The 11,860-nt window shown below is 41.1% G+C and overlaps 1 pseudogene; it reads left to right on the top strand.

Annotated features, from left to right (window-relative positions):
* The window catches only part of LOC119361105, a 10,409-nt pseudogene extending 9,317 nt beyond the window's left edge, over positions 1-1,092 (top strand).
* The last annotated feature ends 10,768 nt before the right edge of the window (positions 1,093-11,860 follow it).

Raw genomic sequence — 11,860 nt, forward strand, 5'->3', positions numbered from 1 at the left:
CGCCCCGATCTGGATCGGGCGAGGGAACAGGGGAGCGTGGGTCGGGGCGCGTGGGGGGGGAAGTGTGGGGCGGCTAGGGTTTGCCGCGGGGGGTGAGGGGATAAGCGACCGGCGCTGGGCCGGGCCAGGGGGGAATGGGCCAGGGGGGGAAGGGGCCAAGTGGGGAGGGGGAATGGGCCAGGGGTTTTCCCTTCCCCCCTTTTTTTGTCTTTCCTTTTTCTTTTATTATTTCTCTTTTCTGTTTTTAGTTTACTTAAAATGCCAAAGCATTTTACCAAAATTAGTGCACCCCACCATAATTAGGTTAGCTATTTTAGACAACCCCCGAACATTTTTAGCCTTTGTTTTGAAACCTTTTATCTTTGCTTTTGTTTTGATTTTGAATTCGAACCGGTTTCGAACTAACGCGAGTTTATCCACAGTAACCGAGGTGACGTGGCAACATTAGTGGGGATTACTGTAGCATAATTACCCGGGCGTCACATTAATAAGGAGAGATGTAGTACTAGTAACTTAACTAGTTACTGTAACATCACATATCCTAATACAATATGAGTCTATAACCTAATAAAGGAAGCTTTGCATGTTACCACACTTAGGCTAGTCATAGTGGGAAGTAACTTAGACTAGTGTCATGCATATGACACTAGTCTTTGTTACTACCTTCATAATGTAAAGTAACATACAAGTAGTATCATAGATGATAGCATTTATTACATTATAGACTCATTTTGCTTTGGGTTGCGTTATGTTACAGTAACATATTATGTTACTCTAAACATCTCTTTCCTCATTAACTCTATGCCACATAAGCAAACCTGTCTTGAAATGCGCTATGTTACTTGCTAAGTTACTCCCACTATGACCAGCCTTATGTTACTACCCACTATTGAGGTAGTAACATAGTCTAGGGATATGTATATGTTACTAGTGTATGTTACTCACCATTGTGGCTAGTCTACAGGGACAGCCGAGTACGGCGGCCCGACTCATGCATGTCGCCGGTTCCTTCTTTTCCTCCCGTCCCTCCCCTCCCGCATGCCAACACTGGCGTCTAACCGCGACACCGGCTACCGCACGCAGAGAAATTAATTGGTTGTACTGCTGCACAATTCCTTTCGACTGATCTATCGGTAAGTGCAACGGCGCCCCCAACAGGTATCTCAAGACGATTTGTTTGCGCCAGCGCTCGAAAACAGGCCCAGTTGCATACTTAGGAGCCTGTTTTTCGATGGTTCGGCCCGAAATTGGCGTCGGCGGACTCAGGTCGAACCCGGCGTGCCGGAGCAATTGATTTTGGCGCGAAAGAACAGCGGGTGTGCCGAGTCAGCGGCCCCCGCATCGTCGTCCTCGCAACGCCTCGGTTTCCCGCGGGGAATCAATGCCAAGGCTGCCGCCGGTCAGGCTTCCATTGATTCCTCACGGGCCGGCGTGGTGCGGCAACGCGCCTCATCGCGCCACACGTACACACAATGCTGCCGCCCCCCTCCCCCCTCCCGCCACTATATAAAACAGCACCTCCCTCGTTGGAGGACGCACCCGCCCGTAGTCCCTCTCTCCCCGTTCACAGCCGCCGCCGACGAACTCTTTCATCTCTCTCCTCCCGTTCAAAGCGCCGCAGATGATGGGCGAGAGGTTCTCCGGCGATGGGGCGGCAGCCAATGGCTTCAGCCACCGCTCGCTGCACAAGTGGGAAATCCACCTCCTGTTCGAAGCCAATGTCTCGACGCCTCCCGACATGCGCGTGGCAGGGCGATGGAGGCTCAGCGCCGAGGGCGTGCCCATACCCCCGTTGCCCGACGTGACGCGCCCCGACTACTTCAACGATGAGGTCGAGCGCGTGCGGGCGTCGCTGATGGAGAAGCAGCTGGCCCTCCCGGAGTACGCCGCCCGCAACCACGAAGCATGGGCGGCGTACTTCGGACGCCGGCAGGCGGCGCGGCACCAACAACGCTTCTCTGATGCGGGGCACCAAGAACAGCGACGGTCGCCGCCTGTGGTGGGGCGCCCCCGGCTGCATGCTCCACGCCGTCCTCCAGCACCTCGAGGGCGGCAACGTGTCGTCGTTCTCGACGACAGCGACGACGACGCGCCGCCGCCGCCGGTCCGCCAGGGCGACCCCAGGTAGGGGTCCAGCAGTGGCGTCCGCTTGAAAAGGAGGAGAAGGACGACGACGATGGCGGCACGGCGGCGACGACGGCGACGACGGCGACGGCGGCGGCGACGGCGACTACGCCGTGTTCAACGAGTTCTTCGGCCTGTAGTCGCGGCCTTGTTTTTTTAAAGTGAATTTTAAGTTTGCTATGTAAAAACTGCTTTAAATCGCCAAAGTTTATGTCATGCTTGCCAAATTTATGTCAAATTTATTTTTAAACAGTTTGAAATAGACGTCCTGGGGCCGACCGTAGGTGGCGGCTGGGACCCAAATCTGCCGTTCCTCTAAGGATCTGCTGCTTGTTTCACCCATTGGTTTGTCTTTCGGTTTCAACGTTGCCAGTTTGGTTGAGTTGTACTCTCGTTGCATGTCTTGCAGCTTTCGAGAGATGGACCGTCTACCCTCAGACACACAGAGAGAGAGATGGACCGTCCAATGTCTGGATGTAGCGTTTGCCTACCTGCATAACCTTCAACCAGACACGTTGGGTGCAGTTTATTTGGGGGCTGGACGCCCAGTTTTTTTATTTCCATTTTTCTGTTTTTTCTCTTCTATAAAATAATTAGGAATTAAAATAGTTCCAAATTTCAAAAAAGATAATTGAAGAAAAAATGTTCCAGAAATCATAAAATGTTTGTGGTTTAAAAACTGTTCATGATTTTGAAAAAACAAATATTTGCGTATTGAAAAAATGATCCTGCATTATATAAAACTTTCATCAATTTGAAAAAAAAATGCCAATTAAAAATTTGTTCGTGATTTCAAAACAAATGTTCGTGTATTAGTTCAAAAATTCAAAACAAAATCATCAATATTTATAAAAAATTGTGCAAAAAATTCAAAATGTTCGACAAATGTAAAAAATATTATTCGCATTTTTTAAAAATTTGTTCACAAAATTCATAAAAAAATTTGCAAATTAAAAAAATATTCACGAATGCCAAATAAAATGTATGTCGGAAACAAAAAGTTTCGGAATTTCAAAAAACACTCGCCTCAAAAACCTTGTCCACGACTTCCAAAAAATGTATGCAACTTAAAAAAATGTTCATGAATTCAAAATATATTCAGATTTAGGAAAAAATTCATGAATTCATAAAATTTTTCATAATTTCAAGAAACGATGAACATTTTTTGTAATTGATGAACAAAACTTTAATTCAAAAACTGTTCACCCTGATTTGAAGAAATATTTCAATTTTAAAAAATCACCGTCTTGAAAAAATATGTTCCCGGATTTTCAGAAAATATTCGTGAAATTTGGAAAGAAAAAACTTAAAATGAATAAAATAAAAATAAAAAGAAAAGAAGAAAAAGGCCAAAAGAAATAACAAAAATGGTTTGGGAAGGTTCTAGAACTCTTCCTAAAACCGTACTTGAGTTATTTTGGCTGGCCCACTGTTCGCGTGAGGGAGCTGCGGGGGTACGCGCGCCCTACCCGCTGAATAGGAGAACCCTTTATTCGGTCCTAGACCATTTGATTTCATGCAAACATTATTGAGCCTGCACGGAATGGTTCTCATAGCACATCTGGGCCTACTGTGGACGAACGGCCGAATCGGCCAGTCGAGCAAGCCACGCTCGAGTGGTGCGCTCGAGCGCACATGGGTGGCTCTGGCAGTAAGTGGGTGTGGTGGTTTGCATGTATTTTTCTCGAATCAACTCCTTCATCGCTTCCACACAACAATGCTTCGATTCGATATAAATTGTACACGAAAAAGATGTACTGCGATGTTATGATTTCATTTAGGCTATCGGATGTAGTTTCGTTCACTCTGTGTGTCAATTTTTTCAGAAGTTCATTTTGACCCATGGGAGCATATGCTCCTGCCATCAAAAATATATATTTCAAAATTTCAACAAATTCCGAACACAAATTTGGCACGCACAACTCAACATTGTATGTGTGCAGGTCAAGTTTCATGAAAAACTAACATTTTATACGCCTTGTGTAAAATGTCTCATGAACAGCCTTTTTAACACTAATTTTTGTCTTTCTTGCACGTGACACAAAAGTTGTCGGTTTTTCACGAAACGAGTTTGATGCACGTAGAATGTCGAGATGTACGCGAGAATCATTTTGCAGAATTTTGTGACATTTCAAAATATTTTTAAAACACATTTTAAAATCCAGGAGCATATACTTGGAGCCTTTTTGGATGAATTCCAAAAAAATGTGGCACAGGTTTAACCATTTAAAATTTCCATTGAGGGGTAGCTTAACCTCCCTGTTTGACACGGCTTTTGTGTTGCATGTTTTTTGTTTCACAAATCATAGAGTAGTAGATTTAAATGTGACCAGTGTAATAATCTGCATGTCAGCCTTCTAATCTCCGTCACTCCTAATCTAGTTCACTAGTCTCTTCTAATCTACACAACTGTTCTTTGAATGGAGATAAGTTGTACACAAAAAAGATGTACATCAATGTTGTGGTTACATTCTGGCGATTGGTTTGTGATTTCTTGGACTATAAATGTTCAATTTTGTGTTTATTTTTGGAGTTATTTTGGATGAATTTTTATAAATTCATTGCATGTTCGATCGTTTGATTTTTTTTTTTACCAGTAGCTTCATCTCTCTGTATCACATATTTTCGTGTTGTACATATTCTATTTTGATAGTTGTAGACAAATACGTATACATCTCAATAGTTCCTTCTAATCTTCTCAATATACTGTAAAAAATGGTGCTTCGAACTTGTGGGAGTGTTGTCACGTGTTTGTGTCTGTTGTTTCATGTGAATGTGTGTGCTTGTTGTGTCACGTGTGTGTCCTAATCACGATTGTAACGTGCGATGAGGACCTTCCCTATTCGAAGCTCTTGGTTGCGAACCGCCTCTTGTCACGGCCCGACTTCCTGCTTGCGTGAACATGGTCTTCAGTTGTGTGGCATCCCACATCAAGACCATGTTGCGCATGTGTAGCTACTGGGATCGTGAAAAGTTGTTGCAAAAATACTTGATGACTTCGATTGGTGGTGCTTCTCAAGCATCGGCCTCGAGCTCCGATGTGGAGATCCGAGGTCCAGCCCTTATTGGTTATATTTGGAAATAGCGATGTTTCGTATGTGGTAACCTTATTGAACACATTGCTAATTTTTGCTTGGACTTGTTCTTCACCCATTAAATGGCCTTCGGTGGTTGGATCCGACGACGGCAACGCTTGAGCACTGTCTCGTACCTGAAGGAGTTGTTGTTAGAGAATCATTCTTGTTGTATTAGTGAGGTTGTTGATGTGAATTATTGATCATTGTATCGATCGCTTCAATACTTTTTTGCTTTTTTACTCCACCAAGGCATAACTTTGATCATGTTTTACTTTTCTAAACTAGTAAGCATGCACGTGAAATTCACGTGCATATGCGTGCCTGGCAAAGATGGCATATCTAGTGCATGCTGATGCGTCTTTGTATCATATGCCTGGCCTGGAAAAGATGACATATCTAGTGCATGTTGATGCGTCTTTGTATCCTGGTGAAGCATCGAAACTGTACCCAAGGAAATACCTGCAACTGTCGTTGGCTGCTGGGCCTGCTCGTTCGAACCAGCTATTGTTTTTTCTTTTTCTTTTCTGATGGTGATTTACAAGTGTTTGATTCAGGTTCTTGTGTTGTGAGTTTGAGCTTGTGCTTGTGTTGGACAAGTACAGTAGGTGTAAACCGTAAGCATGTTGTAATAAGATGGATATGCTTCATAGCTAACTGTCGCCTGAGTTTCCAAAGATTTTTCTTGTACACAAGTTTTACATGTCAAGTAGTAATAAGATGGATATGCTTCATATCTAACTGTTGTCTGATTTTCCAAAGGATTTACATCCATCCATCGTCGTTCCCACAGCATGAACCAAAAACAAAATTCATAGTTCAAATCAAAATACAACCTTTTGCAGCAAACTAACCCATGCGGAAATTAATAAGAAATTCACATATGATGCAGATGTATCAAAAAATTACATGACGCAGCTGGATCATCTTCATCCGCTCTAAAGGTATATCCAGCGTCGGCTTCGAAAAAGGCATATCAAATCGCCCTTTTCTCCCTTCAATCCCTCTTAATCTCATATCCAACGGCTCACAGGAGCCCGCATGACGAGAGGATCTAATCTCCCATATCACCTGATATTTTCCCACATACAGATAGCTATTAGAAACAACAATATAGCCAAAAACAGAGCTAGATTAGAACATTCCCCCGGTTGAAACAGAGAATAGATTTATCTGGATTAAAAAAATCATCTACATTTAAATAAGGGAAATAACTACAGATGCTAAACATGCCAGGGAAACTACAAATCTTTCCACTTAGTACAGAACTATACACTTAGTACAGAATTCACCATGTGCTTATCAGGATTGCAATAAAGGTTAATGACAGTAAAAATGGAAGTTAACCTCTCTCTGGATCATCAAATAAAGAAAACTGAGCATCAGCATTGATCCGAGAGCTTATAACATGCAAGAACTATACACTTAGTAAAGAATTCACAATCTGCTTATCAGGATTGCAATAAAGGTTAATGACAGTAAAAATGGAAGTCAACCTCTCTCCGCATCATCAAATAAAGAAAAACTTAGCATCAGCATTGATCCGAGGGCTTATAACATGCAAGAAATATACACTTAATAGAGAATTTACCATGTGCTTATCAGGATTGCAATAAAGGTTAATGACAGTAAAAGTGGAAGTTAACCTCTCTCTGGATCAACACATAAAGAAAATGTGTTTGCCCATCGTGTTCATAAAAATAACTCATTATTCCTAAAACCATTAATTCGAGATATACATCAGATGTGCACTTCTACTTATTCAATTTGGAAACGTCACATGACGAACAGAGTTTGACTTACTTCAAACAAAACATTCACATGCATGGTAATAGCAATCAATTTGTATAATGACAGTTGAGCTTACGATTATGAAACCCACCGAAGATCTTCTTGATGCGAGGTATAGCAGTAGAAAACCGAGAATGACTCGACCTACAAGCCATCCACTCCAACATCAATCAGTTGGCTGCACCTATCGAAGATCTTCTTGATAATGTCCTCGTATGACCGCAGCCTCGCTCTAGTAGAGCATGAACTTGAGTTGCAGATGGACAGCAAGGGAGCACGGGCTATTAAATCCTATAGACCATTCACCCATATCTTTTCCTAAATCTAGGAATTATGAGAAAAAGAGAAAATAAAAGCATGTACATCAGAGGCAACTAAACAAAAACATCGCCATGGTTCATTTAACATACAAAGCATTTCAAAAAAAATCATACAACGTGCAAGTAGGAGTATCAACATTTGGACATATATTTAACAACTAACACATAGTAAATTAACTACCCCCGTCCGCCTCCTTGTGCCTACTCCTGGTGCATCTTGGGGCTACCAAATTTGATGAAGAAAATCAACTGTAAAGACCAATGTCCCGGGCCTACTCTCCCTAGTATTCCAACTCAGTTCTTGAAAATATATTTGGCCAAAATCTATGTAGCTCCTCGGCATGGTTTCTTTTGCTAGACAATTTTCACTTTTAACCTTTTATATATGTATACATGGTATATCACTGGACATAGCATAACGATATTCCCAAAAGATATGTGTTGATGTGTTTAACTCTCTTCCTTCTATTGGCATAATGTGAGGAAATTGCATTGTTCAGAAAAGTGATTCTTTCAGAGGATCTGCTTACTCCATATCTAAAACCCACATCAGTGTTCCTAAGTGATTCTTTCAGGGGATCTGCTTACTCCATATCTAAAACCCACATCAGTGTTCCTATGCATTGCATATCTGTTTTTTCTTATATCATTCAGTGATGTAAGTTTTGCAATTATATGTCAGTGCATTCTTCGTTTTGAACCATGTACAGAAAAAATCCAACGCCTTGGATAGCTTAGAACTTTAGTAAATCATTCACACTGTGTGGGGTGCCTTGTATCTGTGGGTGTACTTTCAATTGCTGAGGTCCTTCCACAAAACAAAAAAGGAGATAGTAGCAGCCATCGGTATTGAACATGGGAAGAACTATACAATAAACTATCTTTGCAACATGGACGAAGCAGAATATTACTATGAACCAATCACACAGATAAATTCAAAATTTCGTATGGGCCTGTCGGACACATACCAGTGCAGCGTGTGGAGGCGGCGCGTCGGGCGCACCACGCGCATGAAGGGGCCGCAGATCCACGACGAAGGAAGGCGCTGATTCGGGCTGGATTGCGGCGCCGGAGCGGGGGAGAGCGCCCGGGTAGGGAGGCACCTGCCATGACGTGGATGCGGCAATGCGGCTCAAGACGGGCTCCCTGCTCCCAATCCTCCTCGACAGTGTCATCTGCGTCTTCCTCCCCAAGGCCTTCCGCGGGCGGGATGGGTAAGGTCGGGGGTCGTCCTCATCAGCGCCGCCGACGCCTACGCTGCGCTCGCCTACTGCGCCGACCCTGGAGGGACTTTCCCCTTCGCCTGGCTCCTCCGCCTCGTCGGCGACGGCCGGGCGCGGAGGAACGCGAGGCGGCAGCTGGGCGCGGAGGATGCATCAGGGCGGAGGCCATGGAGCGGCGGTGGAAGCGCGTCAGGAAGCTCTCCGACGAGTTCGACCGCATCGCCGCCGCGCAGCAGGAGGGAAGAAGGGAATCCGGGGAGAAGAAGCCTGCCGCTACAGAGGTTTTTTTTAACCTTCCGCTACAGAGGTTGGGGAGGAGGTGGACGGAATACGTGCGTGTGTGAGTTCCGCTTAAAGATCGTGAGCGATCATGGACATGGAGCGGGCAGGATAAGTGGGCACAATTTTTTTTCTCATGAACAGAGGAGTTCGGTTGACAGTAAAACATGTTTGGTGTTAAACATACGAGGGCTATGGATCGTTCGATTACTCTTATTAAACGGTGCAGATGATTTGGTTCTCCGTTCTCTCATGCTTTTATAGGAGTAGTAGATGTCGTTGTGATTTTATATGTTTGTGTGTGTTCTTGTTGGATGTGTGCACACTAGCTACGTAGAAGTTGGGTGTGTGCTTACTGTGTTTGTATCTCCTTAAAGCTCCATTTTGAGCTAATAAAATTCACTCATTTGTTAAAAAAGTCACCCACCCTTCATTTTTCGGATTGCCCAATGTTTCCCTCTTCCCAATGATTTTGAATGTTCTAGAACATTTTCAAACCAAATTTTCTTTTTTTGTATTTTATTTTGTTTTTTTTCAATTTTTCACACTTTTCCCTTTTTAAAAATTGTAAGTATTTCTTAAATTCACGATCAATTTTTGAATTTGCAAACAATTTTCTAAACTCAGGAAGATTAAACAGAATTCATGAATATGTTTTGAACTTGTGAATATATTCTAAAATCACTAATACTTTTTATATTCACAAATATTTTCCTAAATTATTGAAAAATATTTAAATTGTTATAACTTTATTCAAATTCATGAGAAATTTATGTATTCACAAAACACTTTTTTGAATTATGTGAATTTTTTATTTGTCATTTTTTCATATTTGTGAACGTTAATTCAAAAACATTGAACATGTTTTCCATTCACAAAGCTTCTTAAAATTCATGAACCTTTTTTTCAAAATCACAAACATTTTTAAAATTTATTAACATTTTTTTTAATTTTGTGATATTCCATTGATTCACAAAAAATTAATTCTGAAATACTTTTAAATTCATCAAAAAAACTATATTTTGAGGAGAACATTTTTATGATATATATTATTTTTTCTGTAATTTTTCTTTGTCCATGAGTGAAAACTGGAAAAAAAAAACATAACTGAACCGCTCTAGCGAGTTGACTCCTTTGCCAGTGGTCATGACCCTACAAGAAAAACAACAATACCTAAGATGGGAGCGACAAGTTAGCGGGTACCCCCTGGAAGCGGGTATCGATAGACACATTACAGTGTCACACATGAAGTGAGCCACTAGTCACCACAATAGGAGATGGGAGTGAGATTTGCAAAAGATACCCTGTAAGTAGTAATTTCAAGCAAAGATAGCTGCTAAGAAGCGGATGTCCCGGCGCTTGCAACATTTTTTGGGCTGCGTGAGCTTGTCATGTGCATGCACACTCACCCAAGCGAGCGCGGCTATATCTCAGCTTTAGCAAGACGGAAGACGAGCTCATTTACAAGGAGCAAGGTCATCTCCAACGCTCAACGCTTGTATAGGTGCTAACGAAAAATAAACAAAATGTTTTTCTCTTTAGCGTTCGCATTAGAGTCTCTCCTTCCAACTTCCAACGCTAGCAGGTGCTATCCTAGTTAGAAAACAACAAAAACATTGGCTATAGCATATGAAGAAAAGGCCGGGGTGCCGAAGGACTTCTTTGTCATCCACGGTATCTAATTTACTCGATTTGACCGGAAATCGGACCTAACGGACATGGATTTGATACCAGGCCAAAGTACAAGTGTTGTAGATGGCCTAATGAGCTAAGCAAATAGCCATGTGGTTTCATCAGGATAAAGCTATGCACATGCTTTTCCCTTTTTACTTTTGTCAAAATATTTAAAAATACTATACATATAATATGAAAGAAATCATTTACTTAATTTTAAAAGTGTTCATCACATAGTTACAAAAGTTCATGTATTGAAAAAATATTCACCCAACTTTTAGAATGTCTGTAATAGTAAAAGAATATTATGTGACATTTAAAAAATGTTCACGCATTTTTAAAATATGTATATGATATTTTTGAAAAATACATACAATTTTAAGAAATATGTATTAATTCAAAAAATTGTACAATTTAAAAAAATGCATATTACATTTTAAGAATGCTCAAGTATTTCAGAAATATGTGAATTCAAAGAAATGTTTATACAATGTAAAAACAAGTTCACATATTTTTTTAAATGTTTTGTATCACACAAAAAATGTTTCAATGTGTATTTCAAAAAAAAAGAACACATATTCACTAAAAAATGTTCAAAATATGTATTTATAAAAAAGGTTAATCATGTATTTAAAAAATGTTTAACATATATAAAAAAGGGTTAGATGTACTCCCTCCATTCCCTTATACAAGGCCACAAACTCATATTACAGATATCAAGATAAAATTTAATGACTGCTTTGCAAGTCAACCTTTTCTTTTCGTTAACTGGGATCATTAATACGCCACATGCATGCAACGAATGAATGGGAAACAAGTAGTTGAGTGTCATTATGACTACATGCATGTAAGTATTAAAAAGTTTCTAGTACGAAAAAACATCATTAATTTTTGCCTTGATTATTGTTGGTGGCCTTGTATTGATTCAAAATGTATTTTTGATAGTGGCCTTGTATAAGGAAATGGAGGGAGTATAAAACATGTACAAATGTATATGACAAAGTAGACATCAGAAAAATATTTAGAAAAAAATGCCAATCGTGTATTTGAAAATCTTAAACATGTATAAAAATGGTTACTGATGTATAAGAAAAATATACAATCTGTATGTAAAAATAGATATGCGGTAAAAAAGTAATTTTTTTTTGAAGAAACCCAACGAAAGAAACAAAGAAACCAAAGAAAAAAGAAAAATAAAAAACCACCAAAAATGCAAACAATGGAAAAATCGATAAAATACCACAAAATTAATCACGCGTAGCTGTAGGCGAGACCTATTACGTCATGATACGGATGATACATAGCTCCCGCGCGGCTAAGCAGCTCCGTGTTGTGCGCCTGCTTGCCTCTGGGCTCTCGCCGGCCAGATTCGTGT

Source organism: Triticum dicoccoides, chromosome 2B (assembly GCF_002162155.2).
Source record: "Triticum dicoccoides isolate Atlit2015 ecotype Zavitan chromosome 2B, WEW_v2.0, whole genome shotgun sequence".
Classification (NCBI taxonomy): domain Eukaryota; kingdom Viridiplantae; phylum Streptophyta; class Magnoliopsida; order Poales; family Poaceae; genus Triticum; species Triticum dicoccoides.